Source organism: Bos grunniens, chromosome 9 (assembly GCF_055505025.1).
Source record: "Bos grunniens cultivar Pamir isolate PY7600 chromosome 9, Bosgru_T2T1.0, whole genome shotgun sequence".
Classification (NCBI taxonomy): Eukaryota; Metazoa; Chordata; class Mammalia; order Artiodactyla; family Bovidae; genus Bos; species Bos grunniens.
The window spans coordinates 70,121,142-70,144,611 of record NC_141173.1 but is presented as its reverse complement, the minus strand read 5'-3'; the positions used below and the strand labels follow the sequence as shown (position 1 = coordinate 70,144,611).

Here is a 23,470-nt window from a genome sequence, read left to right as displayed (position 1 = left end):
TTCCCTTTTTAAATAATAGATCAGTAGAGTCAACTTGTGTAGTCTGGTAAGTCATGAGCATCAGACAATGGGATGTTTTTACTTCATTGCTTTATTCTCTAGAGAGCAAAAGCATCACACTGAGGGATGACGCAATCCATTAGTGACAAATGGCACATGGCTCAGAAGGGTAATCTCAAAACGGGAAAATGAATGCTGCACGCAGAACCGAAAGCCGCGTTGTGCCTTTCACGAAGGACTTGTTTGGCTTTTACTTTTCTTAAGGGCCTCATAATTGCTTTTTCTCTTTTAAAAGGATTATTAATTTTCCAAAGATGTCAATAAGTCTGATGTTGCTCTAGACTGACAGGTTACATGAGTTGGTGATTTGATATGATCTCTTTTCATGGTAGTAATGAAGGACAAATTTACTTCGTGACTAAGAGTTTTTAAACTCAGATACCTAATTTGTAAAAACATGTTGGAATGCTGGCTTTCTGTTTACCCTTAACCGGTTTTTTTGTCCCATCTTTTGAAGTTATCTCAGCAGCCACCAAATAAATATACAACATGGTGGATGCTTGTATTTTGCTTAGGCACTTACGACATAAATGATGATGTAGAAGTTTCACTTTGCCTTCCTTGGAAATGCTTCAGATCCTGGCAGTGTTGGATAAACTGTTTAAAATTCAGCAGAAAGTTGAATTGGCCTTGAAATGTGAGACTCTTAGAAACATGCTTTTTAGATAGTTCTTCTTTAAATTTTTAAGGAACTCAAGATCATGGGCATCATTAAATTTCTAATTCCTAGGTTAGGAACTGAGTCCTTTTTTTGCTGAATGAATGGTTTTTTGGTTGTTGTTGTTGGGAGGCTTAATAAGTTGATGTTTTCAGACTTTGGGGACTATATGAAGGCAATGACGATTTTAAATGTACATTTACCCAGGAAATTGCATGTATAGACACAGCTTTTGTAAACAATTGTTATGAGAAATCGTCAGAGTTGTTTTACATGGTTTCCTGATCTGATGGAGAAATGATTGGTCACTGCAGGGCCTGGAAACAAAATAAGGGCTAATGGTCCCCCGAGATTATGCTTCATTTATTTTAAAAGTATGAACAATGTGCTATCCTTCGTGAAGTATTATCTTGAGATAAACATTGGAATTTCATTTTTGCTGACATAACTGCGTCCATATAAACTTCTCAGAGTGATGCCAGTTCTTCTGCTGTGACGTTTGGCTCATGGAGCTGCTGTTAGTCATTGGCTGCATTCACCATTGGCCTTGTATCTTTTTGGCAAACACTTGGATCTCTGCAGGTTTGTGAGGTAATGGGTAATAATTGTTTGACTTCCTAGGCAACAGCCTGCTCAGACGCAGTGTGTCATGTTCCAGAGGGAGCTTTGATGGTTATAGCCTGGCTGTGTGGAAAGGAGGTGACGTATTTGCCTTATTGTCAACTTTTGTTGTATTAAAATTCATACTTGAATGTGAGTGATACACATTTAGATGAGAATCTGAATTGTAGGCATTAAGTGTATCTCAGATTTAAAAAATTCATTTACACCTAATGGTTCTGGCTTACAGAGGGAAGAAAAAATAAATTTCAAACCCAAACCTGATAGAGACAAGAAATTTAACTTTTTAGAATTTGGTTATTATCAAGTATTTTAATTCCTTAGGAAAACATGCATTTTTCCTATGTATTTTAGCCCATACATACTTCAAATGAGGGATATAAAAGCAATAAGAATTCTTGAACTTATGCATTAACAATGAGCTAATTAGATAAAATAAGACAGTAATTAAAAAAAAATTTTATATGTGCAATTTTGGCTGTATTGGGTCGTTCTTCTTTGCTGCTCCTGGGCTTTTCTTTAGTTGCACTGAGCAGGAGCAACTCTGTTGTAGTGTGTGGACTTCCCACCGTGGTGGCTCCTGCGTGTTGTGGAGCACAGGCTCCTGGAGCTTGGGCTTCAGTAGTTGTGCACAGGCCGAGTTCCTCTGAGGCGTGTGGAATCTTCCTGGACGAGGGATCAAACCCGAGTCCCCTGCACTGGCAGGCAGATTCCATCCATGGGGCCACCAGGGAAGACTGGTAGTAATTTTAAGACCAGCATTATGTGTTACATAAGGTGTCTAAAGGAACTGATAGTGAGGGAGTAGGTTTGGGAAGAGTTTATAAACCAGATTGTAAGGGAGGAGCGGAGAAGAATGGAGGTGAAAGGGGTACGACCTGCGCTGAGACCGGGCTGAATGCAGAGAGGCCAGACTGTGGCCAGAGGACCGGGAGAGGCCTTCAGTGAAACCGGAGGAGTTACAATTTGATCTGAAAGACAGTAGGGATCCATTGTAGCTGCTAAACTGTGGCAAGATGTAAATAAGATTTATAAAAGATGAACAGGACTTGGCAGAGATGTGCTGGGTGGTGTGTGTGAAAGGCCTGCATTCGTGTTAAACACCAAGAGAAACAAGTTTATCGATGCACAGGGCCTCCCTCATGGCATGACATTTATGTTGTTCACTTCTCTTCAGCTTAGAGTTTGATCCTCTGCCTTAGGGAGGCAAATTTGATCTTGTCAGTCAGTATCTTGTTAATAAAAACAGGGCTTGGGAAAGAGGAACCAGGCTTTTCTTCCTTCCCCCTGCCAAGCAAGAAAACTAAAAATCCCAAACCTAGTACCTACAAACGAGTAAATAGTGAACTTTTTTTTTTAAGAGAGGGAAGGTTCTGGATTATGAGAATGCCAATTTATTAACTTATAGAAGGAAATATAATGGACAAGAGGAATAATTTGCATCATTCTGTCTAATGTGAGTTTCTACTTGTTGGTCATGCAGCTGTCAGGTAGTGAGTGGTGAGTGTGGAGAAAGAACTGGAAGGTTGGTTATAATGGTAAGAGAAGGCTTACAGGGAAGTCATTAATATTTTCTGTATCTGTTAACCTTCCTATTCCTGGGCTAGATGCTGTCTTAACTCATACAGCGTCAACAGAATGGATCCAGTCCCTGTGCTCATCCATCCTCACAATAAAGCTGTTCTTGCTAGGAGGGATTTAGTATGTGGGTAAGTCTGATCACATACTCTCTCCCTCTGAATTCCTTTTGCTTTGTCAAGACTTGTCATACTCAAGTCTTAGTGCCCTGGGGGCTGTTTGGTACCTTTTAGTTGACTTTGCACAGCTTTGATTCATTTTATGATAATTTTGTGTGTGTGTGTGTGTGTGCTGTTAAAGGACAGTCTTATATTTAGGTCTCCTTTAGCTCCCATGAACTACATACAGTATGAAATATGCCAAGATTGCTGCCAGGGAAGTCAACCAGGAGGTCAGCTCGGGTTCAGCTTTTACTCACAGTGGTATTCCTGCTCTGAGCTATGTTGCTGCTTACACAGTATTTCCACAACCTAGAGAGCTTGAAGAGAGGGTTGGCTGTGGGAATGAAGACAAAGGGATGAGGCTACTGACCTTTGCAAAGAATAAATCGCATATTCTGATGATGACAAACATGAGTGAAGGAGAAGGTGGAGTTAGAAGTGAAAGCCTAAGAAGGGGTTGATTTTGTGGGAGGATGATTGATTTTTGACAAAGCCACTATAGATCATCCAGGTAGAGATGAGCATGGGTCAGTGGTTTGATATTGTGACTCCAGTGATTGATTAAGGTCAGAAATGTACATTTGGGCAATCTCCATTAGAAATAGTGGCTGTCTTATCTTGAACTTTTAAAAAGCTCCTTAAGTTCTTTAGAATGTTGGTTAATGATTAACAATGTTAATATTTCTAACTGTGGTATAATGCTACTTACCATGTACAGTATCTCATGTAATCTTCAAAACAAGTAGGAATTAGATACTTATCCCTGTCATATGGGCGGGGATGGGGGTGGGAAACAAGCATAGAGAGGCACCTAAAATCATAGCAAAGGTGGAGTTGGAACTTGTAGGTGTTTAACTGCTGAGCTTACACTCTTAACCACTATATCATATTGCCTCTTAATTAGATAATTTATATGAAAGCAATCAAAAAAGCATAAGGCTTTCAAGACAAAACAAAGTTGAGATAAGCAGAATAGAATAAGACCACAGCGGAGGAGGAAATGGAGAAAGAAATGATTTGGATTGAGGTTTTAGAATAATATCTCATTTTGGGAATATAGAGAAAGTGGACCAGGAAACTGGAGAATTCCAAGATGGCTTTGAATCCAAACAAGTGTATTCAGAAGGAGATGATTTACTGTTAAACAGGAGCAGAGGATATAAGTAGAGGATAGGAACTGAAAATCCTACAAGCTGGCTTTTTCTCAGTGTTGGGTATCATCTGAAATATCACTTTCTCAGAGAAGTCCTGAGATTAGTTGGGATGAGTATCCAGTGCTTATTATAATTTCTATTGCATTATAGGCCTTTAATATCTGTTAAGTAAAGGAATTGCAGCAGTAGATATTTGGGATATAGGCTGTAATAAGACATCAGAGACCTTTCAGTCTAGTCTGGGAACTTGGTTATTAAAGCATTAATAAGTTGTTGTGTGCTCATAGTTGACATGAGTTCTTTGGCTGGTCGTCCTGCTTCTTTGCCCATTGGTGTATGCAGAAACTCTCAGTAGAATGCATGGTGCGTGGACATATTAGTTGATGCTCTTATTATTACCATTTTTAAAGGTTATTCCCTGTTTCGTGAGAGTTGGTTGGTTGATTTTCTTTTAGAAAAAAAAGTTGCTCTATATTTGAGTGCATGTCGTCCATACTTTCCTGATTTGTCTGTTTTGTATCAGTTTGGTGGTATTCACCAGGGTTTTGCTTAGGAGGCTATTGAATGTGGTTCTTTGAGTCTGTGTAGGGTTTTTAGTGTTTTTCATTTATTCTTGCTTTCTCTCCCTTCTAACAGATAGTTTGAACCATTGGTATATTACAGTCCTCCAATCTTGAGAGGATGCTTGCTGAAGTGATGTTCTTTCAGGTGAGCTTCACTAGTGCAAGGGTAGTTTTCCAGGAACACTACGTGCGGTGGGTGAGAAAGGCAGGGGTTGAGGTAAGCTCAAAAATTGTTTCAAGAGTGTGAGCAGCACAGTGAGAGCTGAATCGCGAGGGGCTTATGGAAATCCTGTCAGTAATCTGAGCACTTTTGATTATAATCATCAGTGAAGGGCTAGTTGATGCCATATATTCAGTTCAGTTCAGTCGCTCAATCTTGTCCAACTCTTTGCAACCCCATGGACTGCAGCAAGCCAGGCTTCTCTGTCCGTTACCAACTCCCAGAGCTTGCTCAAATCTCATATCCATCGAGTCAGTGTTGCCATCCAGCCATCTCATGCTCTGTCGTCCCCTTCTCCTCCTGCCTTCAATCTTTCCCAGCCATCAGGGTCTTTTCCGATGAGTCAGTTCTTCGTATCAGGTGGCCAAAGTATTGGAGCTTCAGCTTCAGCATCAGTCTTTCCAGTGATATTCAGGACTAATTTCCAAAGTGAGCCTAAATTGTTGATTGTCATCTCTCAAATATACTAGAGATATTTAGCATGGAAAATCAATTCACTGGTCTCTTTGCTGTCATTTCATTTAACTGTGAATGAAACTCCAGTGTTGGTAACATCTTGGAATATGTGTAAGCAACAGATAGGGAGAGGAAACCACCTTGGGTCAAGGAGAATATAAAAGCTAGAATTACAGACTATTTAGAACATAGTAATGAGCAAAACACTGCACAGCAGAATTTGAGAAAGACCACAAAAACTCTAACCAGAAATTAATAGCTTTAAATTACTGTCATATTCAATGGGAAAAGAAAAAGAAAAACCTTGAAATGAACTAAGCATTACATTTAAGACAATAGAAAAAGAACCAAGAATAAGCCCTATTGTTTCAAAATAATATTGGGCTTTATACTTAACAGTATGATATAACAGTCTTTTAAGTTCAAAGTAAAAAATTATTACTTTTAGTCATTTGTGTGGTTCTTGAAATTCAACAATACAATATGATAAGGAAAAAAATGAATATAAGTATTAGAAAAGAATCAACATTATTTTTCATGGTTTATATAATATTCTGTGTGCAGAACTCAGTTGAATCATGGATTGCCGATTTAAAAATGCTATGTAAAGATCTTATTTCTAGCTCCTAATAATGGAAAATATCTATGAACAAATCGAACAAGATGTGTATTGGGTAAATTATGGAACACGAAAGGATGTAAAAGAATGGCTGCCAAGAGAATGGAGAATTGTTCATTGTCCATGGATGGGAATGCTTGTTATTATAAACCTAGCAGGTTTCCCTGAATACATCTGTAGTTTTAGTGAAAATCCACTCAAAATCCAGGCAAGGTTTTTATGGAACAGTTGATTGGAAAATATCTGTGGAAATGAGCAGGTGTTCAAGAATAGTCAAAATAATCTTAAAACGTTGGGAAGACTTGCCTTACCACACTTCTGTGGGCAGGATAGATAATTAGGCCAGTAATAATAAGACCTGATAGAAACCGGAAACTCCATATAAACCAGTATAAGGAAATTTGTTATGTTATAGAGATGGTCTCAATCAGTGTGGAGAGATGAAAGAAAGAATTGGTATGTTTGTTTGTTTATATGGAAAAAATGAAGTTTTGTTACTTACTTCATCCCCCAAATTCAGGTTGAACGTCAGTCTTTAATAAAATTCTTAGAAGATGTAAGCATTGTTTGGGAGTAGGAAACAAAGTACATGTGATAAAGAAAACAATTGAGAAGTTTACTCTATTTAAATCTCCATAAAGTATGTGACGTGTGTTAGTCACTCAGTTGTGTCCAACTCTTAAGTGACCCCATGGACTGTGTAGCCCACCAGGCTTCTCCGTGGAATTCTCCAGGCAAGAATACTGGAGTGGGTTGCCATTTCCTTCTCCAGGGGATCTTCCTGATCCAGGGATCAAATCCGGGTCTCCTTTCTTTGCAGACATATTCTTTACCATCTGAGCCACCAGGGAAGTGTACTGCAGAAGAAAGACAAGGCTACAAATATGTTTTAAATGGATATGTGAAAGACATTACTAGTTGCCTAGCTTGTTTATTCTTTCTAACTTTACTAATTTTGTACCCATTTAAAAATGACTGTCTTCTCTGATGTCCTTCAAATGAAATTTAAGCTAAATTTTAGCTAAAAATTTCTAAGAAAGCTTTGCTCCCTGAATATGGGGGTCTAGTTTTTTTCTTTCCTTTTTTTTTTTTCCTCCTTTGCCTAGAATGTGGATATAATGTCTGGAGCTTCAGCACCTGTCTTGCAGCGAAGAAGCTGAAGGTACTGGTTAAGGATGGCAGAGCAGGAGGTTAAAAGGCTAGTTTGTTGATGATATTCTCAGCTAGACATGTCAGTCATGAATCGCCTATTCCCATACTTTTAGTAATATAAGAAAAATGGTCTAATCTAGCCGTTGTAGTTGGGCTTTCAGGTAGGGTTACTGAAAATAGCCTGTATCCTGCAAGGATTAAAAGCTAGCATATGTGAACAATTCCTATAAATCAATAAGAAAAAGGAAGACAACCTAATAGAAAAATTGAGGGTAACTGTAGGCAGTTCACAGAACTGGAAACCAAATTGCCAGTAAGCATATGACTCTCACTAATAGTTAGGAAGTGCAAGTTAAAACAGAGGCTTTTCCATAACCACAACTGTAAGACTAAAAATATTAAATGTTGGCAAACACGTAGATAAATTGTTATCATCAGTCACTGTTGGTGAGAATATAAATTGGGAGAACCATCCTGGGAAAACATTTTAGCAGTATCAAGTAAAACCGACTGTTACACTAGCCAGCATTGCACTAGATAGGTGTCCTAGAGATTCTTGTACCTTTGCACAGAGATGCAAAAGAAGTGGTCCTTGAGATGTTATGACTTACAAACGTGAGTGTAAAGTTACATATATGAGCATAGAGAAATCTGAAAATGTAGTCTTGAACTAAAATGCAAATGACTATGAATATGATGATGATATATAACATATGAAAGCAGTATTGAAACTATGCACTTCCCGGGTGGCGTTAGTGGTCAGAACCCTCCTGCCAATGCAGGAGACACAAGAGATGCGAGTTTGATCCCTGGGTTGGAAGATCCTCTGGAGTAGGAAATGGTAATCCACTCCAATATTCTTGCCTGGAAAATTCCATTATAGTTCATGGGGTTGCAAAGAGTCTGACATCATTGAGTGCGTGCGCGCGCGCGCACACACACACACACACACACACACACACACTCACACTTATTGAAACTATGCCAAATAATGTCACCACCTGGCTACTGAAAGATGCAAACCTTGGCAAATATTTTCTACTCATCAGTAAAGGTTCTGGATGCCTAAAAAAATTTTTTAAAATAAATTTTTAAAATCCAACCAATTTATCAGTTCATTGTCTCTTTTATTCCTGACAGGGTCTTCTTTACTGAGGATATTATGACCAGAGCTGCTCCTTGACCTATGATATGATACATTGTTAAGCTTTTAAAGCCCTTTGCAAAATATTTGCATGTGTATTTTCACTTAATTATAGTAATTGTTTTCTGAGTTAATGGGCAGGATTTTAATTCTTATTCAAATTAAGTGGCATTAATTGGTCTTAGCTTTCTGATTTTTAGTTTAGTTCTTTTTATCATAGTTCTATAGCTTTTCCAATATATAATTTAATATCTAGGTATATTTCATTTATGTAGCATAACAAGTGATATTTTAAATATAACTGTAATGACTGTCTATTTGGAGTGATCTAGTGTAGAGTCTTTATTTTTTTAAGTAAATAATGACTTGCTGATTTATTGCTTTTGGGGGGCTGATATAGTTCTTAAACCTTAAACCTTAGTTCTTAAATCTTAATATACACAAGAATTTACAGAAAATTTACAGTAAATTTACAGAAATTCTTTGACACCTCCCTCCTTGCCCCCAGCCTCAGAATTCTGCCCTTTCTCTTTCTCTGCATTACTAGATTAGTTTCTTAAGGGCTGTTCTCATTCGTTTTGGTATATCAACAGCCTGGTGGGGGTTGTGTGTCTTTCTATGAAAAGAAAGTGAGAGTCACTCAGTCATGTCCAATTCTCTTCAACCCCATGGACTGTAGTCTGCCAGGCTCCTCTGTCCATGGAATTCTCCAGGCTAGAATACTGGAGTGGGTAGCTATTCCCTTCTCGAGAGAATAATCCCAACCCAGGGATCAACCCAGGTCTTCCACATTGGATTCTTCGTGTAAAGAATCCATCCACACAGGTGGATTTTTTACCGGCTGAGCCACCAGGAAAACCCGTGTATCTTTCCTTCAGTTCACTTCAGTTGCTCAGTCGTGTCCGACTCCGGTGACCCCATAAACTGCAGCACGCCAGGTCTCCCTTTCCATCACCAACTCCTGGAGCTTACCCAAACTTATGTCCGAGTCAGTGATGCCATCCAGCCATCTCATCCTCTGTCGTCCCCTTCTCCTCCTGTCCCCAATCCCTCCCAACATCAGGGTCTTTTCCAGTGAGTCAACTCTTCGCATCAGGTGGCCAAAGTATTGAAGTTTCAGCTTCAACATCAGTCCTTCCAATGAAAACCCGGGACTGATCTCCTTTAGGATGGACTGGTTAGATCTCCTTGTAGTCCAAGGGACTCTCAAAGAGTCTTCTCCAACACCACAGTTCAAAAGCATCAATTCTTTGGTGCTCAGCCTTTCTTCACAGTCCAACTCTTACATCGATACATGACCACTGGAAAAATCATAGTCTTGACTAGACGGACCTTTGTTGGCAAAGTAATGTCTCTGCTTTTTAATATGCTGTCTAGGTTGGTCATAAGTTTCCTTCCAAGGAGTAAGTGTCTTTTAAATTCATGGCTGCAGTCACCATCTGCAGTGATTTTGGAGCCCCCAAAAATAAAGTCTGACACTGTTTCCACTGTTTCCCCATCTGTTTCCCATGAAGTGATGGGACCAGATGCCATGATCTTTGTTTTCTGAATGTTGAGCTTAAGCCAACTTTTTCACTCTCCTCTTTCACTTTCATCAAGAGGCTTTTTAGTTCCTCTTCTCTTTCTGCCATAACGGGTGGTGTCATCTGCATATCTGAGGTTATTGATATTTCTCCTGGCAATCTTGATTCCAGCTTGTGCTTCTTCCAGCCCAGCATTTTTCATGATGTACTCTGCGTAGAAGTTAAATAAGCAGGGTGACAATATACAGCCTTGTCGTTTTCCTTTTCCTATTTGGAACCAGTCTGTTGTTCCATGTCCAGTTCTAACTGTTGCTTCCTGACCTGCATATTAGTTTCTCAAGAGGCAGGTCAGGTGGTCTGGTATTCCATCTGTTTCAGAATTTTCCACAGTATCTTTCCTTATGAAGTGCTTAATAAATGGTTGTAGGATGAATTCAGGAAGCACTTGCCAAAAGTGAATACTTGGACAAATTTAGTACTGTATTAATTGTGGATGGAGAAGACTAAAAGAATTTTAATACTCAGAAGTTAGGTGTGTGCTGAAATTGGTTTTCAGGTAACTTGTTAAGTATTATTTTCAAACACACTTTTCCTTAGCAAGATCATTTAAAAACATGACTATAAAAGGCGAGGGAAGGTTTTTACTGGAAAAGTTGTAACAAAATAAGAGTAATTGGAGAAAAATCATGTTATTTTGCACAAGTATAGCAAGCCAGCTTGAAAGTTTTCTCCTTAGAGAAGTTCTCTAACAAGCTACTGGGAATTGTTCAGCCCATTGGCAGCAACACAGAAAACTGCCCTTTTCACCCTTTCCAGAACACAAACGTAGACGATTCATGGCTGGAACCTATCTTCAAGAGACTGCTGGCTTTATTGAAGCCAATGTGTATAGAGTTTTTCATTTAGACACATGAAGGGCCTCCAGCACTCTTGCCATAGAGAAAGTAAACCACATAGAGATACTTGAAAAAAAAACAAAAACACGCAAACAAAACACCCTAAACTTATTGTGTATCAGTGCACATGCAGACACCACCTATTTGGTAAGAAATATACCTCTGTCTTGCGCATTCTTTACCCGTCCGTCTCAGTGTTAGCTGTACTTTTTAACATTGTAATTGCAGAATAAATACTAATTGAACACAGTGAAAGTAGGATGCAAACCAACAGAAATGAGAACCAAGTCTACGCTTTTCATCTCTTTTGTTGTTTAAAAAAGTCCTTAAGATGAGTTTTTCTAGTGGTGTGAGAAATGTAAAAATGTAACAGTAGCAAAGAGGTTCTTTAATTACCCATTTAGCTCAAATTTGAAGTAAACTTTCCCAGGCCAAACTTGTCTAATGTGGGCCAGAAAACCCATGTTTGAACAGTGAACTTGAGTGCTCTGACTTCTCATGCCAGACCTCTGGATAACCTTGGGCAGCTGGTCCTCTGTTGTTATTTACTTATTTGAAAGAAAGTCAAGTGAAGATGTGGACAGTTAACACTTCTTTCTTGGTGATTGTCTTACAGGCTATTTCACGTTGATGCTGACTATCTCAGGACACCCCCTCACCCCCAACCTGGAGTAAAGAAGTCTTTAACAAGGAGGCCATATCTTCCTGCTTCTTCTATAGACCCTTTCTCAGAAATATTAACAATTATATTTACTTTGAAGATGTTGTTAAGCTGATAAACAGTAATGTGAAATCTTTTTGATATTCTTTTGAAGGAGATGAAAGATGTTTTATTACTCGTTAAGTTTAAGGCAAGCAGTGAATGAAGCATGCTTGCAGTTAGCGCTTGTTTGATATGTGCAATTTATCTATTTAAATCGGAAAGATTACAGTAACAGAGCATGCCTTCTGTGCTTACTAGTTTCAGGCAAGCCAGGTCCCTTTACCAACTCGACATGGAAGATTTTGCCTTTGAATTTTCAGTTTTGATTCCCTGGTTTGCCATCTAGTTTTCTCACAGTATATAGTATATATACTATATTTCTCACAGTATATATTATTTGCTGGAAAAATTCAGGTGCCTTTGGAAAGGGGTTCTGAACTTGAAATATTTTGAATTAGTGTCAGTATTGGACTCTGAAAAATAAAATTATCTGTTGTTAAAGTAATGAGTGTATGTAATTGAATGGAGTTTCCTTGGCTTATCATTTTTGTCTGTGTGGTTTCTGGAGTTTCTTGACATTGTACCGTTTTGGAGAAGTTACCTTTGAGTCATGATTGGAACTTGTTTGAGGTTGCATGTCGTTTTGGGGAGACAGAAGTGTTCCCTGGAAAATACTGGACTGATTTTCAGTTTATGAATTATGAGCTTGGTTCACCAGACTGCATTTTGGAACTTGACTCTCCAGGGCAGAGTAGTGTCCAGCTTCATTCTGTGAGTAACTGCAGTTGCCTTTTTGCCATTTGGGTTTGTTTGTTTATTTATAAATGATCTGTCTGTGAAATTTTAAGCCAAATGGGATACAAAGGAATTCCTAGTTTTCAAAGGTTCTTCTTTAATTTTGCAATTTAAAATTTAAAGATTTAAAATTTAAAAAATAAGGGCAATTTTGCCTTTATTTTTAGAAGTTAAATATGTTACAGCTGTTGAGTAATGCACCACCTCCTGTTCTCACCTCTGCTTAAATAATTGAAGGAGAAAAATACAGATTGATTTTGTATACCTGAATATAAAGCTGAATATTCAGCTTCATCTTTGTAGCTTGCCCAAGTACCTGTATGTGATCCTTAAGACTGTGGAAAAAGCCTAGAGTCAAAGAGAAGATAGGAGATTTTTTTTTTTTTTAAATCAAAAGGCAGATGTGCCTACTTTAAATACTTATTTCGAACATGACAAGTTGAGAATAGTGGGGAGCCAAGGACAATTAAGCATCAGGAAATGGCTTCACATGTTGCCTGTTGTGTCCTGGATGATTTGGATAAAACAGAAACAGCTGTAATGCCAAATGCCCTATAAATTTCAAATGCTGGTGTAAAGCGCGGTGTTAGCACAGTTTATGAGCTGACTTAATAGAGAGCTTTGCCCACAGGTCTTCTGGTGACTTGCTTTTAGCTTTCTTCACAAAAATGCAAAATATTTGGGGCCCTTTCATATTGCTAAATGAAAAATGGTGTGCATTTGGCTCCATAAAGCAAGTAGCCTTGAGAGATGGGCCTGCCTAGAAATTGACTACATTTTTGTGGGAGAACGGGTGAAAAGGGCAGTTTCCTGTGTTGCTGCCAAAAGGTCTGAACAATTTGTAGTAGCTTGTGGCTAGAAAACAACTTCTGTGCAGCAAAAACAGCAACTGCAAACTGGCTCTGGGTGTGTGTGAGAAAATGCTCTTCTTTCCTACTTGATTGTTTGCCTTTATAGAAATTTTGTACAGTGAATTTTCAAACTCAAACGCTTAAAATGGTGTTTTGGCTGGTTTGCATAAAAACCTGGGGAAATATATTTGGAGGCAGCCCAAGCGCTGCATTATTTGGTACTTACAAAAGGGCAGCATTTATATTTTGCTTTTATTGTAACCGTGGGTCTAGAGAGAGTTACTCATTTGTCTCCTGCCTTAAAAAGTGCAGGTAAATCTTGGCATCTATGGAGTGTTTCTACAGTAATGGATTTTTTTTTTTTTAGTTAACATATTAGGTGTGTGTTTTCTTAGTTAACTTGGGTGTCGTGTTCCATTTTGTATTAGATGTATGTTTATAAAATATCCATGTGAAACTATTGGCAGTTGTCACTTACTGGTACTGACAGTGTGCCAGGTGCCATGCTTATGTTCTTATATTGGCTATGTTGTTTACTTCTCTAGAAGAGGGGAAAAGCTTAGGGTAAGTGTCAGGTAGCTAGAAAATGGTTGGAATGGGCCAGGATTTGGAGTCTGGTTTGTGCTTTTTTATGATGTCAAAATAGTTACTATTTCAGATCTTAATTTGTAGAATTAAAATGTTTTTTCTTTTTTTTTTTTGGTTGGGTTTGTATAAAGATTAACGGGCTTCCCTGGTGGCTCAGACAGTAAAGAATCTGCCTGCAAGGCAGGAGACGTTGATTCAATCCCTGGAGAAGGGAGTGGGCTACCCACTCCAGTATTCTTGCCTGAAGAATTCCATGGACAGAGGAGCCTGGGAGGCTACAGTGCACTGGGTCGCAAAGAGTCGGACACGACTGTGCGACTGAACTGAACTGAACTGACTGAGACTTGGTTTGATTTAGTTTAAGTGTTCTCACTAAGCTCTTTTTCGGTCCCAGCTTTTACCACTCCTGAGCATCTATATACTTATTACTGCTTAAATGCTCCAGGCTTTACTTTTTTTGACCTTAATTTTGATGTTCCTCTTCTGTTGGGGATATCTGTTAGCTTTTCATTAAACTACAGACAATAGTTGATTGAGGCATGACCTTTTCAAGATTTCGCCCTGTTCATCAACATCAGTGTCTTCTTTATTTAGTAAATAGGCTGGTGCTCATAATCTAGCACAATGATTCTTTACTGAGATGGGGGTGGATGGGTGAGTTTTGTCTCCTAGGAAACATTTGGCAATGTCTGGAGATTTGGTTTCTTGGTTGCCATGACTGAAGGACCTGCTTCTAGTATTTCTGTATAGAGGTAGGGAATGCTGCTAAAAATCCTTTAATGCACAGGACAGCTTCTTGGATGACAAAGAATTGTTTGGCCACGATGTCAGGAGTACAGAGGTTGAAAAACCCTGAGCTAGCTAACCCAGAAAGAAAAAGTGAAAGTGTTCATTCATTTGTGTCCGACTCTTTGCAACCCCATGGACTGTAGCCCACCAGGCTCCTCTGTCCATGGAATTCTTCAGGCAGGAATACTGGAGTGGGTTGCTATTCCCTTCTCCAGGGGATCTTCCCTATCCAGGGATCAAACCTGGGTCTCCTGCATTGTAGGCAGATTCTTTACTGTCTGAGCCACCAGGTAACCCCAGCTAACACAGGGCATAGACCAAACCAAATCTTATTAATTGGAAACCATTTCTTTGTAAGTTTTTTTTTTTTTTTTTTAATAACAAAACAACTCTGGTAACTAGTCAAGTTTTTATTCTCCATTCTACAGGTCAAGGAAGAGGCTCCCAGTCTGCTCACCCAGCCCTAAGCCAGGTGACACAAGTTGACCTTACACTGGATTCTTTTAACTCTTTTCTACCTTCATCTCCTCTCCTGACCTAGATGAGATCACACATTCAATTATTATCTGCCATTATCTTAGTTACAATTAGTTGACTGTTAAGAATGGTACATGAAATACTTTGACTTGAGGTGGGAGAAAAGCAAAAGAATGAAAGGAATGTGCACCAAAGTTTGGATTAGGATGAAGGTCGTCATGTGCCTCTTGCCAACATATTAGTTCAGGAGATGCAACTATGAGTGATCTTCACAGGTCCACACATAACTACCGTGGCAACTATTGATTAGCTTTTGTAAACTGAGAACAAATACAAGAGATGAATGAAATTTTCAGACAGGCTAAAAAAGAAGCAATCTTTAGGTCCAATAACTGTCACTTAGCCTACCATATTAGTAGGGAAATTGACTTTTGTATTTTATTGCCTTGTGAATTCTTGGGCCTAACCTTTGTGATTTTAATTAAATGTAACAAGTTGAAAGGAGCAACCTGTACTAGTCTTGAAGTCTTTGCAAATTCTTGGGATGCTGTCCCTCCTTTCTTTGCATCTTCATCCTTTAGTTCAGCCACCAAATGGTGTCTGACTCTTTGTGACCCCATGGACCATAACACGCCAGGCTTCCCTGTCCTTCACTATCTCCCTGAGTTTGCTCAAATTCATGTCCATTGAGTCGGTGATGCACTCTAACCATCTCATCCTCTGCTGCCCCCTTCTCCTATTGCCTTCAATCTTTCTCATCATCAGAGTCTTTTCCAGTGAGTGGCCAAAGTGCACTTTGACCACTCTGCATCAGTGGCCAAAGTATTGGAGCTTCAGCATCAGTCCTTACAATGATTATTCAGGGTTGATTTCCTTTAGGACTGACTGGTTTGATCTGCTTGCAGTCCAGGGGACTCTCAAGAGTCTTCTCCAGCACCACAGTTTCAGAGATGGTTCTAATTTTACAGTCATTCTCTGCTCATCTACTGTTTTGCAGATGACTTTAAGTAGGTATTTCTCAGAGTGGGTTGTAATCATTGGCTTCCTCCCCTGCTCCCTTACTGGGTTATGTGTCCTAGCACAGTGCTGGGTATACAGTGGCCATCGCCTCCACATAGAGTGGATGAATGGAGGAGGCAGAGCCAGGAGGAAACACCTTAATCTGAAAACTGAGTAACAGAAAACGGTTGGTAGAGCTTTTGAAACTCAGGGTGCTGGGAAAGGAGCCTAAGTAAGTGAAGAGTAGGAACTGTATTAACATCACCTTGTTGGGTTTTTGTGCTGGGCACGTATTTTTCTTTTTTAAACGTTAGCAGTCCAGGTGGCTGAGGTGGGAAGGCTAGTCTGTGGCCTTGGCCCTTTCTGCGTATCTGCTGGTATAAGTGGTGTTCATGTCTTTTACCTGAAGTTCCTCCAGGCTATGTTACCCTCTTGCTCTGAAGGGCTTTTATAGCTTTTGCATGTTCTCAAATCTGCCTGTTTGCTGGCATATGTTATTTCAATCTGGATTTCTCAACTGTGTTAGGTCATGTCCGGCCCCCCTCCAGGAAGAACGGAGTTTTAAAGTGATAGAAATGACCCCTGAAACCGGGCAGTGATTTCGCTGTGGCTGCTCTCTTAGGGCACATAGAGTTCTGGCCTTAACCTTTTATTGTCTCCTTGGGCATATTTGCTTCCTTTGCTTTCTCTTCTGGCCCTTGAATTTCAAGAGCCACAGCTTTATTTTACTCTGGGTTTATTATGTGCCTGAGTGTCACCATTAGTGGCCTGGGTTGGAATAAATAGCAACTCTGTAATGCATGTGTTTTGTTTTTCTATTGAATTACATAAAAGCATTAGACATTTTGATTCAAAATAGAGATAATTATGAGAAAAGCTGTCTCTTTCAGTGAAAGGCTCACTCGCCAGGCACCAGTGCTTACCACTGTGGCCATGTCATTGGACTTGCCCCTTGCAAATTGAACATGCCTGATTGCACAGGTGTTTGCATGGTTGAACAGATTATATTTGGACAATAAACTGTTATGCCTGACAGTGATTAGAAAGGCAGGGCAGAGTTGCACATGAATTACTTAGGTAAGAGAATTGAGGAGAGAGTATTACCAAACATTTTTATAAGAGAAAGCAAAAAGACTTTTTATTCTTTAACAGTTAATTGTCCTTAAACTTAATAATAGTAAGTCAGTCTTGTACCAGGCAGATTTGTTTGTTTGTTTGTTTTAATGAATGGCTAGTAACTTTTTTTTATTTACTTACACCATTGAGTGTGTTGAACACTATCTGGTTTTCTCTACTGGAGGACAAATAGAGTTAGATTGTGGCTGAGATCATAGGAAGAACCAGTATCCAGTGTCATATATTTCGGGTCTGTCATTTTTGGGGCTTTATGCACAAATGTGAAATCTATGTCTGGGAGAGTGGGGGTGTGGGTTGACTAGGGAGCTGTCTTAGGATTTCTGAAGCTCTCTGAGAGTCTAGTTAAAGTTTGTGGCCATGAATTTGACTTGAGAAAAGTTACCATCGTTACTTATTTTTGTCGGTGGCGTGGGTGCAAGTCTGAAGTAAGACTGTACCTTAGGTGGAGCCAGAGAGTCCGTGGACATGCTGGAGGAGAGAGGGGCTGGTAAAGGTCTGCTGGTGGCCCACGGAAGTCAGGCTGCTGTGAGAGGGTTGTGAAGATGGAGCTGCGGGCACAGGCTGCTCAGGGTCACAGAGTTGTTGGAGTTGTGGTTCACAAGGAAAGACAGAAGATAATCAGAGGTTGGGACGAATGAAAATGAGATAATGGTAGGTCTAGGGCAGGATTTTTCAAGAAATCATTTCAGAAGGCCACAACTGGCATTTAGAAAGTGAAATGGCATAAACAACGTGAAAGTTGGGGCCTTATCTAGTCTATACAGAATTTTATGTGAATTTCAAAAAGACTTCCCTTTTGGGAAAAGCTTTCCATTAGCAATCATCACACCTCGGACAAACCTCACTGACTAGAGCTTTGCCACTGCGCAGAGCTTCCCCTTGGGGAAGGGGGAGAGAAAGGGAGGTGGGAAGAAAGAGGTGCCCCCTTTCCTGGCTGAGGCAGCCCGCTGGCAGGGAGAAGGCTCATTGGGACTGGGGCTGGATTTAGCACAAAACGCTTATGCTTTAAGCCTGATCAGAGTGGCCACTTGAAAACTGTGTTTCCATTAAAACTGGGTGTGTTTACTGTATATTTGTGAACTGGGTCACAGAAAAAAATTGAAAGTGTTTGGGAAACATGGGAACGGGTAACAGGGTACAGAGGGCAGGATCAGGGGGTTCGCTTTTAAAGTAGGAAACAACACACACAGGACCCACCCCCCCCCCCCGCCCCCACCGCTCTGTGGCTTACAGAAAGGAGTGGGGAGTACTGTTAGAGAAAATGACTTCGATTTGGAATGCATCCTAGGTTGGGGATTCAGCCCCCTCTCTTCTAGCAGAGGCTTTATACATGGTCGCGTGGTGGTGAAATATGGTCCAGACACTAGTTGAGCTTCTCGCTCAACCCTGGGTCTAGGGAGCTTTTCTGTCCGACTGAGGGAAATACACTGGAAAAAAGTCAAAGTGTGGGTCACAATTGAGATCCTGTGATTTCGTAAAAGCTAAGTGGTAAGGAGAGGGGGCTTTTGATGTGTTCTGGGTCATAGGGAGAGAGTTTTCTGCAACTTAGAGTCACAGGTTTACTACATAACATGTAGTCAGTTGTAGAAAATTGAAAATTGATTTTTAGAGGGTTGTGAGGGTGACAAAGCTCTGTAAAAGTTTATGTGGACAGTCATGGGAATTGTGAGTTAGAAGTTCTGGTTTCTTTCTTTTTTGGCTGTCTTGTTGACTTTAAAATAAATGATCATTAGCATCCCCATGTGATCTTGGCTCTGCCTTTGGAATGTAAGTAAGAACGGACGAACGCATCTGGACGTTCCTTGTCCCTCTTCACGTGCTCTGAGTAGTAAAATCTTGACAGTAAATTGTAAGGCCTTGTGTAGCTTTCTAGTCTGAACTTGAGGTGGAGACTTTTGTTTCCCTTCCTATGGGGCCATGTTGGTCGGGTGTTGGTGGTAAAAAGCAGGCCATGGCTTTTAAAAATTCCATGGCTTTTAAAAAAGGGATCAAGCCATGGTGGAGTGGAGAGTTTTAGGCAGTTTGGGTGGAGGCCCAGGTTCCTGTGGCTCTTCATCTCCAGTTGCCAAGAGTTGCCATGTCAACCCCCTGGTCAGGCACCACATCTCTGGGTTGGTCCCTGCTGGAGAAGTGGTAGAGTCGGGATTCTTCACTGGACTGTCTTAGTGTGAATGAAGGGTGACAGAAAAGGTCCGCCCCTACTCATTCTTCTGGGGAGCAAATGTGTGTTAGGGGAAACTCCTTATGTGTGTTTTCCTTAAAAATTGCAGTTAAGCTTTATGGATTAATTGGACCATCTGAAGTAGGCTTGGGGAGTTAGTACTCCCTTTAGTGGCTGTTTCTGTGGGGAAAAAATAATAACAACTAACGTTTACTTACTTAGAGTTGTTGTTCAGTTGCTAAGTCATGTCCGATTCTGTGACCGCATGCACTCCCATCCCCAGCTTCACTTGTGTCATCCTTATCTCATTCCCCCCTGTGCTCACTCCTTCCCCAACAAAGTCCTCACTTCATTTGAGGTTGGGGTGTATGTATGTTTTTTCCTGTTTCCAAGGCAGTGACTCAAAATCTGGCCTGTCATGAGTCAGTTCAGTTCAGTCCCTCAGTCGTGTCCGGCTCTTTGCGACCCCATGGACGGCAGCACACCAAGCTTCCCTGTCCATCACCTACTCCCAGAGTTTGCTCAAAGCCACGTCCCTCGAGTCGGTGATGCCATCCAGCCGTCTCATCCTCTGTCATCCCCTTCTCCTCATGCCCTCAGTCTTTCCCAGCATCAGGGTCTTTTCCAATGAGTCAGTTCTTTCTGGACTGCCTATAGACAGGCGTGCAGAATTAGTCCTTCTCAGGCCTGCTGGAAGTTAACGGTTTAGAGCTGCTGAAGTTTGACTTTCAGGGATGGTCCTGCACAGTGATGGCTGTGCTCTACAAAGTGTTTAAAGCCGTAAAGTTCTGAGTGTAGGATTCCTAAGCAGAGTATAGTCACGTGTGACTGTGAGGTTTTCTTGTGCCAGGAAAGACTGTGTTTTTATGTTAAATAGCATTGGGTGGCCTAAGGGATTCTAGCCACAGCTGCATTCCAGAGACAGTTCAGAGCCTTGGCTGGTAATGACATCACCACCGCAGGTGCCAGATCATTCTTTTTTTTTTCCAATATAGCTTGCCCACGCCTTTTTTTTCTTAAAGAACGTTTATGTACTGCTGTGAGGATTTGTTGCAGAATAAGTATGAAATCCAATTCTGGGTGTGTGTGTGTGCATGTGTGTAGGTAGAGATGAAAATAAAGTGCTTTTGGAAGATCACGCAGTCCCAGAAATTCCAGTTTTAGGTTACTTGCGTTCAATCACTCCCAAGAGATTTTGATGGGGAAGGGTGGGACGGAGGAGGGGGTTCAGACTAGAAGAGAAAAGGAGCTGTGATAAAACAAGGTTGAGGGGCTTCCTCCCTCTACTTTCCCCCTGATCCGAGATTGGCCTGGAGTGTTTCCAAGAGAACTCTGATTTCCAGTGTATTTCACAGAGGCCGAAGAGCTTGGGATTGGATTTTTTTTTTTAATGATAAATTTATGTGTTTGTTGAATAAAACTTGCAATACAGGGAAACATAAATAGTAAAAGCCAGCCTCATTCCCACTTTAAGACATAATTTCTTTATATTATATTTTTATTTTGTAAAAAATGCATTTGGAGGTGATAGAATACATTCAGAGGTTATAGGATAACCACTTCAGTAAATGCATATTTATGTACATTTCACAAGTAGGGTTCATACTATGGTTTTGACGTTTATTTTCATTTAACTTTGTGTCATGTTTGCCGCGCCAAGTAGTTTTTTTTTTAGAATGCAGAATTTTAGAACTATGAGGTACTTTAAGAGGTAATGAATCCTCCCTGTATTTTATAATTAGGTAATTTAATAAAATGAAGTTAAATGACTTGCTCTAAATTCCTGTTACTTTCAGAACTGGAATTAGAACTGGTTCCATCTATTCCAGTATATTTTTAACTATCCCATTCTGCCTATTTTACTTTATTTACTGGCAAAAATGTGTGAATAATTATCTCTAGGATAAATTAGAGATTGTTGCCCCAGATAATTTAATCCATCTCACTCTGAGTATGAAAAAAAGTGAAACTTTGAGACTACTCAAACACACCTGTGTAGTTAAATTACTTTGCCCCAAGTGATTTGGAGATGTTAGAAACCATTATGAGATGGCTGGATTGTTGCTATTTTAGGGTTATTTGATGTGAACCTGGAAGAAGTAAAGTTTAAAAATGTGTGCTTTACACTTAGCACAAGCATATTTGAAGTGTTTCTTTCTGTCATGTTAAAACCAATAAATCTCTTCAAACTTTTTAGTGGTCTTGCCAAACTGTTAATTATCATCTCCTTTGCTAAATTTCCTCTTCTCTGGAATTCTATTTTCCTTATTTTGCTGAATTCCCATAAGAGTTCTTGGCTGTATAATTCCTTTGGCAACTACTCACATAGTCTTAATGCATTTCTTCTACCCCTGTCTTGAAACAGTAACATTTTATGAACCTTAAACTTTCCATGAGGTTGTGTGAGTCCATTTCTTCTACTGTTGTCTTGAAAACAGTAACATTTTCTGAATGTTAACTTTGCATGAGGTTGTGTGCATAAGACTCTTGGCTCCTCAAGGACAGGATGTTGTCTTGTTATTTTCCTTCCTTCCACTTCTCTCCCCTTCACTTTGCCTCCTCGCTATAGTACCAGCAGAGCACCTGTGGGCTCACTCTGTTATTATTGTAACTTGTTAAAAAAGTTCTGAGCACATTGAGGGCAAATCAGAGAACATGGCCTCCTCTCTGTGAGTTTGGTAGTCCTGCCGGTACTGCCGATTTCAGGAATATCTCTGCAGAAAAAGCGAGTCTAGTATGATTTGCATATTGTTTTGGTCAGCAAGTAGTTAGATGTCATTTTTGAGGCAGTTGTTATGGATTCATACAGTGTACTGGCACACATAGCCTCAGACTCACCCTCACCTCTGTTTGAACTCAGGCTAGAAGAAACTGTATAAAGCAGCTGATGGGTGGGCTACTGCAGGGCTGTCTGAAAAATAGGTGACGGAGAATCCTCAGTTTTTGTTTTTCTTGGAAAAATTCCTCCACAGGAAGTCTTCAGCATATTTTAAATTCTGCATCTTGAAGAACTTAAGATTTTGTATATCTCTGAACTTGCTGTATCTTGAGGGAAGAAATGGAAGATGGGATGAAGGGCGTGAAGAAACTTAGTGTTGAGTAAGTGGAGAAGAAGTAGGAATAGGAAGTGGAGAAGAAAGGGAATAATGGCTGGGATACATTTGTAGGTAGAGGAAGAAGGAAAGAGTAAGAATGGAAAGAGATCGAGAAATAAGGATAAACAGCCAACTATTAGGGTGGGGACGAAAATCTGAATGTCATTTGGCAAGGATGCTTATACTTTTGGTTTCTTCCCAAAAGTTTTTCGATGATTGTAGTGGGTGGGGAAACTCCACTAGAGATGACAGCTTAAGTGTTGGATGAGGAATATGACAGAAATAGCTTGAGTGACTGAAGTAGGAAGAAACAGAATTAAGAAACTTTTTTTTTTTTTTTTCCTGGCAGTGCTCTGCATTTCTTATAATACTGTGCTTAATTTATTCCAAAAAGGTTTTCAGTATCGTGTAAAGAGTCTCATTTTTGGTCAACTCCTTTTTTTCCTGTGGGGTTGCTTGCCTTAGAATAGGTGTCGAGCTCTCCCTCTCTTTCAGCTTGTTCACTATGGAAAACTGTCAGGACATAGAAGATATGCTGCAAAAGGAGACTGATTCCAAGAGTTGACCGCAGGACAGCAGCCACATCATTCAAGGGACCCAGTACATGTGTGTGACGTTTATGTGCACACACACGTGTTCTTTTTCCTTAAAGAAGTCTTGTGATGCTAGAATGTGATCTTATTTCTTTTGAAGTCTTTTTTTTTTTATTCATTATTTTTAAGTACTAATGGCTCTGCATACTCTCCAGGCTATGGGGAATTGTTTTTCCATATGTTTCTGTTCAGGTCAGTGAAAAGAGGAAAATAATTTAGGGATGAATTTTATGATTGGAAAAGGAACACTGCCTCCTAAAGATATTGATGTTTACCGGTGGGTTCTAGTATCAGTCGTATTATATCCTGACCCGGGGCTGGGCTGCGCCTGACATAAGCGTTAGGAACTGAATTGTGTCAGCACTGCTCCGTAAGGCGTTTATCTTAATCCAGGCGTCCTTGGATTGTGCCCACGAGCACACAGTGGTGGCAGTGATCGCAGAGCTGGGCTGCTGGTGTGAGCTCCGAGGAGCTCAG

The 23,470-nt window shown here is 40.1% G+C and overlaps 1 protein-coding gene and 1 non-coding gene across 37 annotated transcripts in view; one reads left to right on the top strand and one right to left on the bottom strand.

The window, feature by feature from the left end:
- The window catches only part of EPB41L2 (erythrocyte membrane protein band 4.1 like 2), a 210,971-nt gene that overhangs the window by 33,570 nt on the left and 153,931 nt on the right, over positions 1-23,470 (top strand). For 3 of the 36 annotated variants that reach the window (XM_086316527.1, XM_086316487.1, XM_086316478.1), the window contains exons 2-3: positions 11,422-11,587; positions 14,960-15,003. The exons of 30 other annotated variants lie outside the window; for them this stretch is intronic. The gene's annotated coding sequence lies outside the window, so the exon portion shown is untranslated. Of the gene's footprint in view, positions 1-11,421; positions 11,588-13,108; positions 13,210-14,797; positions 15,004-23,470 lie in introns of those variants that run through there. 3 more of the 36 variants (XM_086316479.1, XM_086316488.1, XM_086316505.1) reach the window with 3 other exon arrangements.
- On the bottom strand, positions 17,873-18,018 carry LOC147366101 (U4 spliceosomal RNA). The gene has a single exon (XR_015133538.1). It is a non-coding gene; the product is annotated as a U4 spliceosomal RNA (small nuclear RNA).